Source organism: Pholcus phalangioides, unplaced genomic scaffold (genome assembly GCF_987345545.1).
Source record: "Pholcus phalangioides strain wild (caught in Gottingen) unplaced genomic scaffold, Ppha-v1.0 ptg000027l_1, whole genome shotgun sequence".
Taxonomy (NCBI): Eukaryota; Metazoa; Arthropoda; class Arachnida; order Araneae; family Pholcidae; genus Pholcus; species Pholcus phalangioides.
This window is the reverse complement of record NW_028301617.1, coordinates 7,928,875-7,945,626: the sequence shown is the minus strand read 5'-3', so window position 1 is coordinate 7,945,626 and position 16,752 is coordinate 7,928,875. Positions and strand designations below refer to the sequence as shown.

Below are 16,752 nucleotides of genomic sequence, written 5' to 3'. Positions count from 1 at the left end.
GTAGTAAAAGCCCAATACATTTCTCTCAGCTCATGTAAATATCCTAATCCAGGTTTTCCTAAGAGCAGGTTGTCAGTGCCACGCGCAACGTGAATCGCCCAGCGCTACATGCCGTCCACTCACCAATAAGAAAATTAATTTGACTGTTTTCCTACAGAGCGCAATACGTCTCATGACACCTTTTTACGCCGGGCGTGATTGGCCGATTGCTTCTGGAGGAGTCAAATGTGTCGTGCACCGCGCGTTTTGCCTATGTTTTTTTCACTCTTGTGCTTTTCCTTTCCCTTTCCTTAAAACCGGACTCTGCAGACGACATAGTAGTTGATGCAAGGCAATAGCCACCCTGCTCTGACACGCCACGCTAGGGAAAAAACTCAAACACGTAGCGTGATTATGTAACACGTTTTTGCTGGCACGAAATAATCTAATTCGGTTCACGCAGCGCAAAAAACCATTCAAGCCGGGTTTTCCTATATGGATAAGGAGGATAGAGGGTTCGATGTACCGGAGCGGAAAACCTTCGAATGTATCTCGAGCAGGTTTCCTGTGCCGCGCGCAACGTGATTCGCCCAGCGCGACACACCGTTCGCTCACCAATCAGAAAAGCAGCATGACTGTTTTCCTACAGAGTGCAATACGCTTCACGACAGCGCTTTACGTTGGGCGTGATTGACCGTCTGCTTCTGGGGGAGTCAAATGTGCCGTGCGCCGCTCGTTTTGCAGATGTTTGCTTCACTCTTTTGTGTGTTTCCTTTCCCTTCTCTTCAAACCGGAGCATGCCGACGACAGAGTAGCTAATGCCAGGGCCATATACTATGATATAGCCGTCCTGATCTGATGCGCTAAGCTGGGAAAAGACAAACGCGTAGCGCGATTATGTAACTCGTTTCTGCCATTTCTCGCAAAATGGTCTATATTCGGTTCACGCGGCGAATAAAACCCTATTCCTAGGAAAACCTGGCTAAGTTATAGGGAAAAAACCTAGCTTTAGCATATAAAGACGCATTAGATGTCAGTGCGAACTGATATAAGTAAACAAATCGACCTTCTACCAAAAGCAAGATGATCATACGACCCGTATTTCCCGGGACAGTCTCGGTTTCTTTCTTATTCAAGCCGTCCCGACTTTTGTCTTGTAGCGCACATTTGTCTTGTTGAACGTTTTATTTCGTGGAATTCATTTTAATCCACTGCAATTTGCAGTAACGCTTCGTTTCCCGCCATTGCGATTTTTTCGCAATTTCAGAAATATTTGGCAACTTTGTACAGTTTTGGCGTTGTTATTGGCGATGTCCCGTATTTTCCTGTATTTGGAATTTCAATTCCCCGTATTTCTCTCGAGGAAATATGGTCAGTATAACCAAAAGCCTAAACCGTAGTAAAAGCCCAATACATTTCTCTCAGCTCATGTTGATGACTTAGAGTATAAAGACTCGTTAGATGTCACTGCAAACAGTTACTTGTCTACAACAAATATAAGTAAACAAATCAACTTTGTACCAAGGCCTACAACATACTAAAAGCCCGATGCACTTCTCTCAGCTCATGATGTCTTACTATATAAAGACTCGTTAGATGTCACTGCAAACAGTTACTTGTCTGTAACAAATATAAGTAAACAAATCAACTTTTTACCACAGCCTACAACATAGCAGAAGTCCAATACACTTCTCTCAGTTCATGATGTCTTAGCATATAAAGACTCGTTAGATGTCACTGCAAACAGTTACTCGTCTGTAACAAATATAAGTAAATAAATGGACTTTGTACCAAAGCCTAAAACGTAATAAAAGCACCATATAAAGACTCAAACTGTTTGCAGTGGCAAACTGATGCCACTGCAAACAGTTTGTTGTGGGTCACAAATATAAGTAAACGAGCTCAAACTTGTGCCACTGCCTAAAAAGTGGTAAAAGACCAATTTTATTCTATCGCGATCAGCATCATTTATTATCATGTCATAGCATACGAAGACTCACTAGATGTTGCTGCGAAATGTGTGTTTATTACTAATACCTAGGCTGACCATATTTCTTCGAAAGAAATACGGGACATTAGGATTCCAAATACGGGGAAATACGAGACATGCCAATTATCGCCAAAACCAAATATTGTTGCAATTGCGGAAAAATCACAATGGTGGGAAATGATGCATTACTGCAAATTGCAGTGGATTAAAATGTATTCCACGAAAAAAAGCGTTCACCGAGGCAAATGTGGGAGATTAATATTCTCATATATAGTTGTAATTATCATAAAATAATTTATGAGTTGAAGAATAATGTCACTCTTTGACTTCAATAAAGAATAAAAATTCAAGTAGGCTTCGTGTAACATACGGGAAAAACCGGGACACTTTTGCCAAAAAGTCGGGACGGCCAAAAAAACAGAAAATACCGGGACTGTCCCGGGAAATACGGGACGTATGGTCACCCTACTAATACCCAGTGGACAAACTTATTTCTGACCTGCCATTATTGCTTAAAAAGTAGGCTGACTATATTCACTCGAGTAAAATATGTAAAATTTTCCTTCCAAATACGGAAAAATGTGGGACGTTGCCAATAATCGCCAAAAAATGATCCCAACAGTGAGCAAAGTCACCAACTTGTGCTAAAATCCCAGAAACGTCACTAATCGCGGAAAATGAAGAGCAAATTGAAGTGATACATATCCTACTCTGTAATATAAAATCACAAACTCGAAAAAGTCCCGTTTCTATGCAACGGAAATTAGTGACAATTTTATGTCACGGAAGTCGGTGACGTGTTTTTGAGTGACAGAAATCAGTTACGATTTTGTGTTAAACAAAATCTGTTATGTTTTTCGTTAAGAGTTTTCATTTCACGCCTTAACATATCGCGAAATGCTTGAGCTGTAGGGACCAAGTTTTTAGCATGTGTACAGAGGTATACATCACCAGTGCTCCCAGTGTGTTCATAGGGTCCGCGTACCCAGAGTGCGGCATTGGACAGATATCAATTGACAGGTTTGATTTCGAGTTGAGGACGAATCTGATTGTTTTCCTGCTTTTCATTGCGCATTGCTTATTGTGGTGCATTGCTTGCAGCGTTATTGCGTATTGTGGTGCTTTGCTTATTGCGCGATGCATGGCATAATCTGCCGTATTGCGAATTGTGGTGCATTGGGTAGTATGCTGCATTGCTTATTGTGGTGCACTATATTACTGATTGTGATGCTTTACATACTGTATTGTTTATGGTATATTATGGGTTATTCTTATTGCTTATTCTACAGTGCTTACGGTGTATTGTGGTGCAGTGCATATTGATTATGGTAGCGGGGTATTTCTTATTGTTGTGTATTACCGGACGTGGTGATACGCATTGTGTTGCTTTGCTTATTAAGCTGTATTGCAGATGGTGGTGTATTGCTTAACGGGTAGCGTCATAAGAGGATTTGGCTCTTCGAATGGAAGTGAATAGGGCGAGTCACTAAAAGTGTGTATAGTGAACGGGAGAGTTTTCACCTTCACTCTTCGTCAATAATTGCTTATTGTGGTGCACTGAATATAGTGGTGCATTGCTTATTGCGGTGCTTTGAATATGGTGGTGTACTAATTATTGTGCTGTATTGCTTAATGTGGTGCTCTGAATACAGTGGTGCACTACTTATTTTGCTGTATTGCCTATGGTGGTTCATTGTGTATTATGCTGATTGTGAAGCATTGCGCATTGCAACGCATCACGTGATGTATTGCTTATTGTAATGCAATAATGCAGTGCATTTTGCGTATATTATGGTGCTTCGCTTATTGCGGTGCACTGTAAATAGTGGTGCATTGCTATTTTTGGTGCATCGCGTGCTGTATTGCTTATTATGGTGCTCTATATCGCTTATTGTGGTGCGTTGAGTATATTGTTATGCATTATACATTATAGTGCATCGCGTGCTGTATTTCTCATTGCAATGCGGTGCTTATTGTGGCGCACTGCAAATAGTTGTGCATCGCTTTCTTATCGTATTTCAGTTATGGCGTATTGTAGTGCTATATTGCGATGTATAGTGCTATATACGTTATTGAGCAGTATTGCTATACATTACGTGTTGTAGTGCGTCGCGTGCTTTATTGCTAACTATAATGCACCACATGTATTGTGGTGCATCGCGTATTGTTGCGCACTATATATTGTAGTACGTCGTGTGTCGTATCGCTTATTACAATGTGCCTACTGATTATTGTGCTGTATTGATTTTTTTGTATTGCACCGCAATATGGTGCATTGCGTAGTTATGCATCAAGGCAGTATGTATTGCGTTTCATCTTTGTCATTTCCATTTAAGCGCGCGACTGATGCGCCCGCCGTTAAATCTGCCTCTGATCGCCGGTAAAGGTGATAAATAAAGTGAAATGTACTACATATTTGTACACATTATCATACATATATATTTCTGTAGTTTTATCGTAATGAAGAAAAAAATAATTTATTTTAATTCGAAAAAAATTATTCGAGAATTGGTATTTGAATACTTTTATCCTATTATGCGTCGACCTTTGTTATAAATTGCCTATTCTAGGCCAGAGGTTCCCAACGTTTTACAACACGCTGAACCAACCAAACAAGCATGGATGTTTCTCATAATAACATAAATGGAAAATTGCACGTTTTTAATGCAGCGTAACCCCACCCTAAAAAAAACCTTTGACGAAACGATGGAGTTCCACGGAACACTGAATGGAGAGCTACGGTCATTTCCAGAGCTTTTTAAACTTTTTACCGCTGTAGCTGCCAGAGCATCGAAAATTTGCTTCTCTGTGATTCCTAAATTTTCTTCGCCTTTCCAAGCGTACCTTCATGTACATTATTTTTGCAAATATTTATACACTCCTGTTCTACATATGCTATACAATTTCACCTTGCTTCATTTTGTACATGCAATAATTTTCTACCTCGCATATGTTTTTTATATTGTCTTGAATCGATGCTAGTACAATGCGTTATGCTAATGTGTTACCCCCATTGTGCATAATTTTTGATTGCAGCACGCTCTGTAAACTTCTGACAGATTTCTTGCTATGCTTTTTAAGTTTGTACATTTCCGTGTTTTGCATATATTATGCACACACACAAAGTTTGTTCCCTTTCCTCTAGTATAATATGTCAATATCTAAGTCAGTGGAACTTATTACTCAACTGACCACACCAGGGCCATCTTAAGAACATCATGGGTCCCCGGGCCAACTGATTTTTCTGAAGCTCTACCCAGAAATTTCTCGAAAATTTTAACCAGTTATCATTTTTGTGAAACGCCTCTTCTCTTTAGGCCCCCATGCTTAAGATGGCACTGGACCACACCCCTTGTGGAATGGAGCTTATATAGCCGTGGTGACAACCTAGGTTGTTCTGTTCTACTTGCTACCGATGGTGAATCATGAAAACAGTTTTTTTGTTTCTTTGGATATCAGTATGAAATAAATGTAGTAATTTCGATTAGATTACTTAATAATTTTAATAATTAATAACATTAATAAAGTATTAATTTAAAAAATTGAATCAATTAGCAATATTAATAGAGATTCATAATTAATTAATGAGTTTAATGATTAATAATTTTGTTAGTTAATATTTTTATTAATACATAATTTATTACTATTTTTATTTATTAATTAATTTTATTAAAATTTGAAATTTTCGCCTGCTACGTAATTTGTACGATAACACTAGAGGTTATTCCCCGCTTCGAGTGACCTTTTTTTCTAGCGTCCCACCAGTTTAAATTTCTTATAAAATGTCCTTGTGCAACCAGTAATTCTTGGTTTCGTTTTTTTTTTTTGGTTATCCCGACGTTTTTTAAAAAATGTCACGATTTCTCCTGCTTTCAAGTTGTTTTCTAGAACTTATTTTCATCGACAACGTTGACACATTTGACGACCATTTATCGTCAAGGAAAAATATGGGCGATTCGGTTCACAACAAGGGCTTGGCGTGGGGTCTGGTCTCCCCCCGAAATGTGAGAAAATGGCCGAAAAAAGGGAAAAAGATGGCAAAATCTATTGTTCTATCACTTTGGTCCCCCCCCCCCGAACGAAATTTCCTGCTGCGCCCCTGGTTCACAAATACGAGAAAATTACTGCACGCAACTAACCAAATATTTCTTAAGTGACACAAAAAGTACAACTGTTTTCATCCTCCATGTTTGAAAAGATTTTTCAGAATGAGTTCATTTATGGTGATTTGAAAGTTCTGGATATTTTGATGAATTGGTGCAAGTTCAGCTTTTGCATCCCCAATCCAACTCTTTTCCCTGAAGTGGGGGAAAAGACTGGCTACATTTCCATGTTCAGTGGATCCCGCTTATAACGTTTTTTAAAAAAAATCATATGCGGGAAATTAGGATTCGGAAATAAAAAAATTAGAGTTCGAACCACGAAAATAAGTTGTACTACGTGGGAAAACATTATAAGCGGGATCGACTACCTTTACTTTGAATTAGGCTGACCATATTTGCTCGAGAAAAATACGTGAAATTAGGCTTCGAAATATGTGACAGAGCAAATGATCGCCAAAAGTAAGCAGTCACCAACTCATGCTGAAATCTCAGAAAAGTCGCTAATCGAGAATAATAAAGCACCACTTCAAATAGCAGTGAATTTAAAAAACATGGAAAATATGTGAAATAAATATGCGTCATTTGTTGTCGTAATGTAATTGGATAATTTTAATCGATGATTTGAATAAAAATCATGTTGGCTTCGTTGAAAATATGTGAAAAACCGGGACTTTTGCAAAAAAGTCGGGACAGCCAGAAAAAACCAGGACTGTACTGGCAAATACGGTACGCATGGTCAGCCTACTTTGAACGTGTCCACTCTAAAAAATATATATAAAAGGGTTTTTTTTCAATATTAAAAATCGATGATCGCCTCATCATACTTCATCTTTACAGGATAACTAAGTAACAATGGCTCTTCAATAAATGTTTTGTGGATTGAGTATCTAGCGTAATCAAGAACGGTAAAATAATTACGGGCGAGAAAAAAAGTAAGATAATTGTACTGTGAAAACGAAACGTTTTCTTCAAAAGCGGGACGTACGTATGGTCATGTATATTTTCTCGATATACAATAGTGTACGGATTTCTTCTAAAAATAAAATAGGTTTATACCACGATCCTCTAGGCTTTTGTCCTATCATCCCTCCGCCAGGGTAATCTTTAGGGGTGGCACATGAGGCTTTAAACCCGGGCGGCGGTTAAGTTCGAGCCGCAAGAGAGAATGAATGCGATTTTCAATACATACTACAAGTTTTCTTTCTTTCGACCTCCAGTCAATATAATGACTGCTCGAGTTTCTAAAGAAATCTGTTTTGTTATTTTAATACCATTTTTCTGTATTTTTTTTGGGAATGTTTTAGAGTTTTTAGACCATTTTTTATTGTCGTTTTTCAGGATTTTTTAGGTCCACATCCGTGCCGCGTAATTACAATCCCTACTTTCTTAGTAGCACAGGAAGCATTAGAACACCGGTGATTGGTTACTGCGAGCAAAAAAACTAGCAAGACGTCACGAGAGGCAGAGTTTTGGGCGAAACTGAATTTCGAAGTTTAACGAAAAATGAAAGCATTTTTTATTGAATCAGTAAATGATAGCTGGGCGCTCGCTTCGCGAGTCGTTATTTTGTCTTCTCGATTTAAGAACCGCATTTGATTAAATCAGAAACAAAAATGGCCAACATTGTGAACGCACCAATTCAAGCACCAATCTTTGTTAGCTGACATATCACTATTTAGGAAATTTTTAAAAAAAATTCCATAACGTCCTCCTCATGCTAGAAGCACAAATGTACAAATTCTCACTTTTTTCATTAATTCAGCCACCATAGTTTTGCATTAGGAGACAACAAACAAGAATTAGTGAATCCTAGGAAGAATGTCTGCGATGGATTTAGAGTTCATCAGCTGCAAATACCCCCATAACTTCTGCATCTAGCACAAAAAAAAACTTGTCAGAAGTTTCAAACATCTCGTTCTCCATGTGAAAGTGATGATGAGTTTTTTGTGCATGCCAAGTCAGATAACAGTTTGATGAGAATCTCAAGCCAATATCGTTCTTGTGATCAGAGAGTAAGATAAAGGGAAAGGTTTATACAGGTTGTCCCAAATTGTCATTTTTTCGTGCAAATCTCAAACAAATTTTAAGTAACTGCACGTCATTTGAAAACTTTTGGTAACTGAAAGTGTTTCGAACCTCCACAGTTAGAGATATCCACTGCACCAATTTGGACAGCCTGTATATATTGTGCTGCAGTTTTTTTGAGGATATAAATTTCTCAAAGTTGGCACAATGAAGTACTTCAGTGAATGTGGTAGAGACATCACGTAAACAATGGAGATGGTCTAATGAGAAGTATATGCTTCTTTAAAACGAATATATTAATTCATGATATAATTCTGCCAAAACTATTCAATACCTTGTTTCCTTTTGTCCTCCACAGTCCTTAACGTATGCAAGTACAATTTTGTGTCAAATCAAAATATGGACTATAATAAAGGAAAATCTGACACTCACAATGATGTGCCATAAGCAGGAGTAACTTTGAGATGGTTGTTTAAAGGAATATTATCAGAGCAAATAATAATTAAAAGATGAGTGGTGATTATGGCATAACATTTTAAAGAATATACTCATATTTTCACTTATTTTGAAACATTACAAAAATAGTCACAAAATAGCCCCAGTATATGGTAATGCAAATAACTGAAGAAAACTTCTATACTTATGTACAGTTATTGGACCTTTGTGATTTTGAAGCACAGAGTAGTTTTTAATGTGCAGCAGTAAATAATTGAATTGTAAAAGTTGAATTTCCTTACAAGGTAAGAAATAATTCTAGATCAATTAAGACTGGAATATCATTGATTGGATTTATCTAAATGCTATTTAAACCAAATAAAAGCGGTTTAAACCAAGATCACCATTTTTTTTTTTTTTTGTTAACCTTGCTGAAACAGAATACACTTCTATATGATGTATAATCAATCATACCAAAACATTACGAAGATTTTTGCAGAAATATGTAATTATTTTTAATTTAAATGTTATTTAAACCAAATAAACTCTGTTTAAACCAAGATTACCAGGTTTTTTTTTGTATCAACCTTGCTTAAATAAAATATACTTCTGTATGATGCATAACCAGTCATATCACAACAGTACGAAACATTTTCCTTTATTCAAGGCAGAGATATCTGAAAATCTTTTATCCTACAAGCATTACATCAAAAAAGTTACCTCTAGTGTGAATCTTTTAGTCATTACTGGAGCCAGATATAGCAATGCCTCAGCTAACAAATGCTTTGGCTTAAAAATTTTTTGGCTAAGAATTTAAGAATTTTTTTGTTATTTTTCTGACGCGGCTAACATTTTTATTGATATGGATGCATGCACTAACATAAAACTGCAGCGTTGTGAGCTGAATTTTAGAGAAAATCATCACAACAGAATTATTGTCACTTGAGCCTGACTAAATCATGCCCACTTAAGAATCTTTTTGCAAATGCATCTTACCTCCACTTCTCCTTCTGAAAGCTTTTGCACCATTTCATGTGAATTGAAAGAATCACATAATTGAGAATGCAAACAAAAGGACCTTATGTTTTCAGAGCACATAGTCTTTCAGTGAAAGATTCTAAGCATCAAAATCATTTGAACAGTCTGGACATTCTAGATTATTTTGACCATCTGCATCTATCAGACACAGAAATGAGCTGACGAAGCCACAAATGGAGGGAGACATCTACGAACTTGACTATTTTGTGTCAACACCAGCTTTAGTCTACCAAATCTCATTTTGTTTGCACACATAATTTTAAATAAAAATATCTGAATTACTTCTTCTTCCTGTAAATTCTTATTTGTCCAATTTTGAAGCTGTTCATTTTAGCCTCAGGTCAAACAATTTTTCATTGTTTTAGCGCTTCTTGAGTTATTTTTTAAAACCTCTTTAAATTTTGGACAGTACCAGGGCTGCCATTTCAACTTTTTCGGGGGGGGGGGGGCAAAGAACATGTACTCAATGTGTGTGTGAAATCTAAAAATACACCATTTTTAGTGTATTTTCAAAAGTCTGGGGGCAAAGTGCCCCCCCCCCAAATGACGGACCTAGGTAGTACCTGGAACAAATCAAACGATTTTCTATAGAAACCTATAGGGAATGGCATTTTGGCTAACAAACATGATTCTGGAACAAACTGTCTTAGTTGAGGTATCACTGTATTCAAGAAATTTAAAAAAATTTTAAAAAAATGCACCACGGCTTGACAAATTAGAAAAAAAAATCTAGTGACCAACCAAATATTTTAGGAGCCAGTATTTATGCAATGAAAATTTTAGTCGCCATGACGACCTAGCACCTGGAATTTTTCATGCCCAGCAATACACTGATATAGTTTTATTTTAATTGAATACAAACGCTTTTATGCTTATTAGGAAAATTCTGAAACGTTTCACTCCAAACATCACACTTGTGTAGTTGTTTTTCATTGTGCACCTCTCCAATAGAAATTTTGAAACAATTCGACTGAACACATCAGTCATCTAAATACGTGTATTATTCAAAATAAAAAAAAATTATATGTCTCTAAATTCTGAGCTTGATATATCTCGGACAATATTTCACCTCAAACATTGAAGTCACATAATTCTTCTTTATGATGGATCTTTTTGTGTTTCCTCAAGTAAGAGCTGGTCAAAAACATTTTATTGCAAGTGTTGCATTCATATGGTTTTTCTTCACTGTGGATCCTTTTATGTCTATTCAAGTAATATAATTCCAAAAACATTTTATGACAGATATCACACTCATATTGTTTTTCATCAGTGTGTATCCTTTTGTGTCTATTCAAGAAATGTCTTTCAAAAAACTTTTTACAACAAATATCACATTCAAATGGTTTCCCTTCAGTGTGAATCTTTTTATGTTTATTCAAGGAAGAGGTATTCCAAAATTTTTTATCACAATCATCACATTCATATGGTTTTACCCCAGAGTGGATTCTTTTGTGTTTACTCAAGGCAGAATTTTCCGAATACTTTTTGCAACAAACATCACATTCATACGGTTTTTCTCCAGTGTGGATCTTCTTATGACTATTCAAGCTCGAACTCCCTGAAAATTTTTTGAAACAGATATCACATTCATATGGTTTTTCTCCAGGGTGGACCCTCCTGTGTTGCCTTAAAGCACATTGGAAGGAAAACATCCTACCGCAAACATCACATTCATACGGTTTTTCTCCAGTGTGGCTCCTTTTGTGTTTATTTAGTTGAGGGCATTGCGAAAACATTTTGCCACAAACATCACATTTATATGGTTTTTCACCACTGTGGCATATTTTGTGGTCATTCAACTGAGAATTGTCCCGAAATTTTCTGCCACAAATATTGCATTCATGTTGTTTTATCCCTGTGTGGACGCTTTTGTGTCGATTTAAATTAGAGTACAGTGAAAACAGTCTACCGCAAACATCACAATGATATGGTTTTTCCACACTGTGGCTCACTTTGTGTAAGTTTAGGCTGGAGTTACATGAAAACGTTTTACTGCAAACATCACATTCATATGGTTTTTCTCCAGTGTGGTTCCGTTTGTGTATACTCAAATAACGATTGGACGAAACCCTTTTACCACAAACATCACACTGAAATGGCTTTTCCCTAGTATGATCCACGACTCTGGTGTGGATTCTTTTGTGTCTATGTAAGGCAGAGTTGTCTGAAAACTTTCTGCCACAAATATCACATTCGTATGGTTTTTCTCCAGTGTGGACCCTCATGTGTGTGTCGTCAAGGTTGTGTTCCACAAAAACATTTTACCACAAACTTCACATTTATATTGTTTTTTCCCATAGTGGATCCGTTTGTGCTTACTAAACGAAGATTTGGCCAAAAAACTTTTGCCGCAAACATCACACTCACATGGGATTTCTTCAAAATGCAATTTTTTTGGTGAATTCATTGATGACATTTTGAAAGCGATACAAAAATATGTGATACAGGTTTTCATGAGAAATGCGAGCGTGCAAATCGAAATGCGAAAGATATGTGAATCTTTAAATGCAAACACCATATTCGATCTTTCATATCTAGGATTAAAAACATTATGCTGCTTTAATGGATTTGATGTTGAAATATTTTATTGTAAATATCACATTTATACGTATAAGTATTTTATATATAATGGTCTTATATCTGATTATGGGCAACCATGTCGAAGTTATCACTTTTATGATGCAATATGATATTCTATCTATGACATTCTGTGGTCAAGTGGAAATTTTGGAGGTTCCATCCATTCCTATACACTCACTGGTGTGTGTCTATCTGATTGGGATGGTTACAAGTCCTTCTGTTTGAATAATCATAACTTTTATCGGGTATTTCATCAATACGAATCAAATGAAAAATTAGTCAAAATTGGAAAATTACAGTGTATCTTTCATGCTTTGCTCTTCAGGAAATAAGTCTTTCTCATTCAACTTCTGATGAAATTGATGGAGTCATGAACGAGGTACCAATGGAAACATTCTTATCGAATCCATCATTTCACATTAACACTGAAGACGTCTTAGATATTAAAAAATTTTTGTGACATGAAATTATGAGGCAATCTGAAAGAAGATTCACTGAATTTGCTACTGCAGTTTACGTTATTACGTTATTCCCTTTCTTTGTTTGGTCGTTCGAGTGTTTTCTTGAGGAAATAAATCTGGCCGATGAGGCATTTCAAGTACCTGGTAATGGAAAATAATGATGTTAACATACCAATATATTTTTTTGGGTCAATGTTTAGTACACTCAATTTTTTTTTATAAGTGATTGGACTTTCATTTTCACTGGTGCATGGACCCATAAGGTCATGCTGCCACAATCATGTAGTTAAACACAAATGTCATTTCTTATACATCAAATACAAAAAGACTAGAATTGATAAAAAAATAAGAGTACACATGTAATGTTTTTTTTTTTTTTGCTGTTAGCAACAGGGCAAGTAAAACCATGACCAGTTAACAGACGTGTTTTGAACTGTCTCAAGAAAATGTCATTATTGATAACGTTCTTGTGATGTCCCTAATTTATTGGATAATATGTGATTTTGTCATGTTACTATTTAATTTTTCTGCTAAGGAATCAATTTTTTTTCTAGATAGAAGTTTGATGAAAGTTTTCAAGTTATTAGGAAGAGCATTTCTCTGCCAAAATAATGATATTGAATTTCAACTCTACCTTAGGGTGTTGCTATCTATGAGCAATTCAGAAAAACAATGCATGTGCGGCTAAAAGTATACACATAGCATGTGAGTTCTATTACTGAAAATAAAGTGAAAATATGACATAAAGAAAGCAAAAACTCGTTGAAACCATAAAAGGAAGAAAAGTGATACCTGCAATTGAAAAAGCCCTGAAAAACTACATTGATAAACCAAATTTTCTCAACAAGCTTAGCATGAATGCCCGTCTTCCTAACCTGTGAAAAATCTTAGAGAATATAGGGTTTGGAAGGGGGAAAAGTAAAAACTATTTTAATGAACATTGCTCTAGTTACAAAGGTACATAGGTAACAGTAGCCGCACACAATTATCAATTTGGATGTGTACTTACTATATTGTGGCCACACAGTACTTAGTTTCACCCATCATGCGTAAAAGAGTACCAGGCAATTGTACACATTTTTTTTCAAAATTTTTTTTAACTAATTTGTTTATGATGCTATTGCTTCTATATTTTGTTAAATTATTCAGTATTGGCAAATTTTTGCCAACACTGAACCATGAAGGCAAGCTTAAAACTCATACGCCCCACCCAGTAGGGTATGTGCTTTAATCCAGTGCTTCTTAAACTTTTGGGACCTATGGCTTCCTAGCCATTCTAATATTTCATCTACAGCTCACCAGAATAGTCCAGAAGATATTTCCATAAGACCATCTGGTAAAGAACCACTTAAATGCGGGACACATCAATATCACTAAAAAGCTGCAATGCCGCTCCAGGAGCCATGGCACATACTTTGAGAATCACAATTTTAATCTGAAGATTGTACAATCGCAACAAGAATCCAGCCCACCAGCACAAGAGACTTGGTGAAGGCACTGCTCGCAGCCTTAGGTCAAATAAAATTATAATTAATGAGACTGGCATCAAAAAGTAAAGGGTAAATTACATATTAAGAAAATGCTAATTAGTATATATGGGTCATCATCACCCAAAAAAAATGTACATTCCACATTTTTTAAATGAAAAATTCAAAATTGAATTTTCAAAATAAAATACATCTTAAATTATAGCCAATGAATTGAAGTTCATTATTTCATAAATATTTTTTCACTTTTATTTTGTAATAATATTTTATTTTTTGGGTTTTATGACTGAAAGTCATGGATTTTGTTCATTCTGTTACGAAAACAAATATTGCTGTAAAAATAAATATTACTATTTCTGCTGTCTTTATCACTTAAAATAATGAAACCAATTTATTTTTTGCACATATTATGCTCAAGAAAATTCTTACTTTTTTCTGCTATTTTGATGGTTTTTCATAATTTTTTCAAAATAGCACATAAATATGAGTAAAATAAATAAATCTTTCTAACTACTTGAAATCAAAACTTTTTATTTCTGACAGACAATTGGGTTCGTAATTTATAATTCAATATTTTAGTTTGAAGCGTTTAATTTTTTTTGTCCATGAACTGCAAAAATACTTTCCATAACAGAGTGGACAGAAATGTTTAACTGAGAGAGAAAGCTATCGCAAATATTCTAAATAGGCTATGCAAATACAGCGAAACTTCGGTTAACAAGCTTAATTTGTTTCATTATAGTGCTCGTTATCCGAATTGCTTGTTATGTGAATCAAACTTTCTCATAGCAAACAATGTAAAATTGGATAATTCGTTCCACAATTATTCATTCACATGAAAATAACTTACAAAAACGTCATTCATTCATTCAATTATCCAACATAATAATACTATAATAAATAATACAATAACATATTTTAAAAATAATACTACCATAAGTAAATATAGAATATGATAATGTTTACAAATTAAATTATTCTAAACGACCAGACAGAGGAGGACTACCGTTTAGGACGACATACGCACTGCACTCACTGTCTGTAAACTTATTTGTGCGACTTTAAAATGGAACCCAATCTATGACACTTGCTTTTGCCTCGGTTTTTTTTTTGGAAATGGGAGATCACACTATCCTTTATTGTTCGCACTGCTACAGCTTTATTTGGAGGTGCTTTTATTCCACAAAGTTTTGCACAGATTCCCACGTTCTACACATCCTTTAATCTCATTTGAAATGAGACTTTTCATTTTTCTCTTTGTTTTCCTAAGATAAGATCATAATAATCTCTTGCATTAATCATAATAAGCGAGATCTTAATAAGCTCTACGTGCATAAGCTCTTGCACACAATGGAGATCCATCAGTTCGTCTGTAGATATGATCATGTTCCTCCAATTGCTCTTGAATGTTGGGTTCAGCAAAATTTTTGCTCGTAATGCGAATCATCATTTGTTAATCGTGTTAGATTGAAAGAATTATATATTTATGTATTTTTGCTCAAATGAAGTATATATTATATTTATGTTTATAATTTGTGTAATTATCAAGTTAGAGATAATATTTGTTTAATTTGAGTTTGTTTGAAGAGATAATTGGTACATATACATTTTTAGAAAGTGTCATCAGTATATGTAAATTAACAATTATATGACATCGCTCATTATCCTCCAGAGTAAGGGGATTTCCAGGGGATTCTGGGAAATTTCCCTTTTTTATAGTAGATCTATAGATCAGTAGTTGATTGTGTATTGGAGAGGTAGGAGGTTCAGCAGAATATAGTCTGGGTATTTTTATTAGCATTTATTATCTTAATATATTATCTGGCATATCTCAGGGTTGTCCTACTTGCATACCTAGAGAGAAAGAATGAATCCCTTCTACAAGTGATTGGATGTAAGAAATTCATTGATGAACCTGAGCAAAAGTATTGCCAGTCACTGCATCAGATGCTGATAAAGATAGATTTGATTCAAAGAAAGAGAAAACAATAGGCCTTATGAAGTTGCACATGTCAAGCAATCAAGTTGCTATTTCAGATGGAATATCACCCTTAGAAAACCTGGCAGAAAATTAGAGATACATTTTGTCCCAAATCTTGTTCAAGGATAGCAGAATTGAGAAGAGATAATGATAAGACCTGAGAAGACAGAGCATATTGGAATATTCATTGCGAGAGTCAAGAAAATAGCAAATAAACTGAATTGTTCAGAAACCAAAAGTTTCCTATTTCCCATAGGAAGAAATGTCAAATTGATTAATTTTCATTCCAAGAACTCTGAATAATTCTAGTGTGAACTTCCACAGCAGTGCCTTGCGCTCAAGTGCGTAATGTAAAATCAATTGAAATCATTCTATTAACGCACAGTAAATGCTTTTCCCGATAAGAAACAATCCCAACCTTATGAGATAACGGGTTTATATCTCGTATTGGAACAAAGGCAGGGTAATGACTGGTTTCTTTAATATCATCTATAATCTCAGTGTCAAAGCTCTCAAATTTCAGCCTGCAAAGCAGAGTCTCTCTACCATCCCATCTGGGGGCCATTTGCTGAAGTTAAGGGAGGCTATTAATGCCTCTACTTCAACACCCTCACACCACAGTGCATGAAATAAGGAAAGCAGGGTCATGTCTCCAGTGATATAGATGGAAGCA

General features: G+C 35.6%; 1 protein-coding gene across 1 annotated transcript in view; it reads right to left on the bottom strand.

Moving 5' to 3' along the window:
* Positions 1–9,069: 9,069 nt before the first annotated feature.
* Positions 9,070–16,752, bottom strand: part of LOC149068335 (uncharacterized) — a 35,891-nt gene continuing 28,208 nt past the window's right edge. The window contains exon 2 of the transcript XR_016195226.1: positions 9,070–12,752. The gene's annotated coding sequence lies outside the window, so the exon portion shown is untranslated. The remainder of the gene's footprint in view (positions 12,753–16,752) is intronic.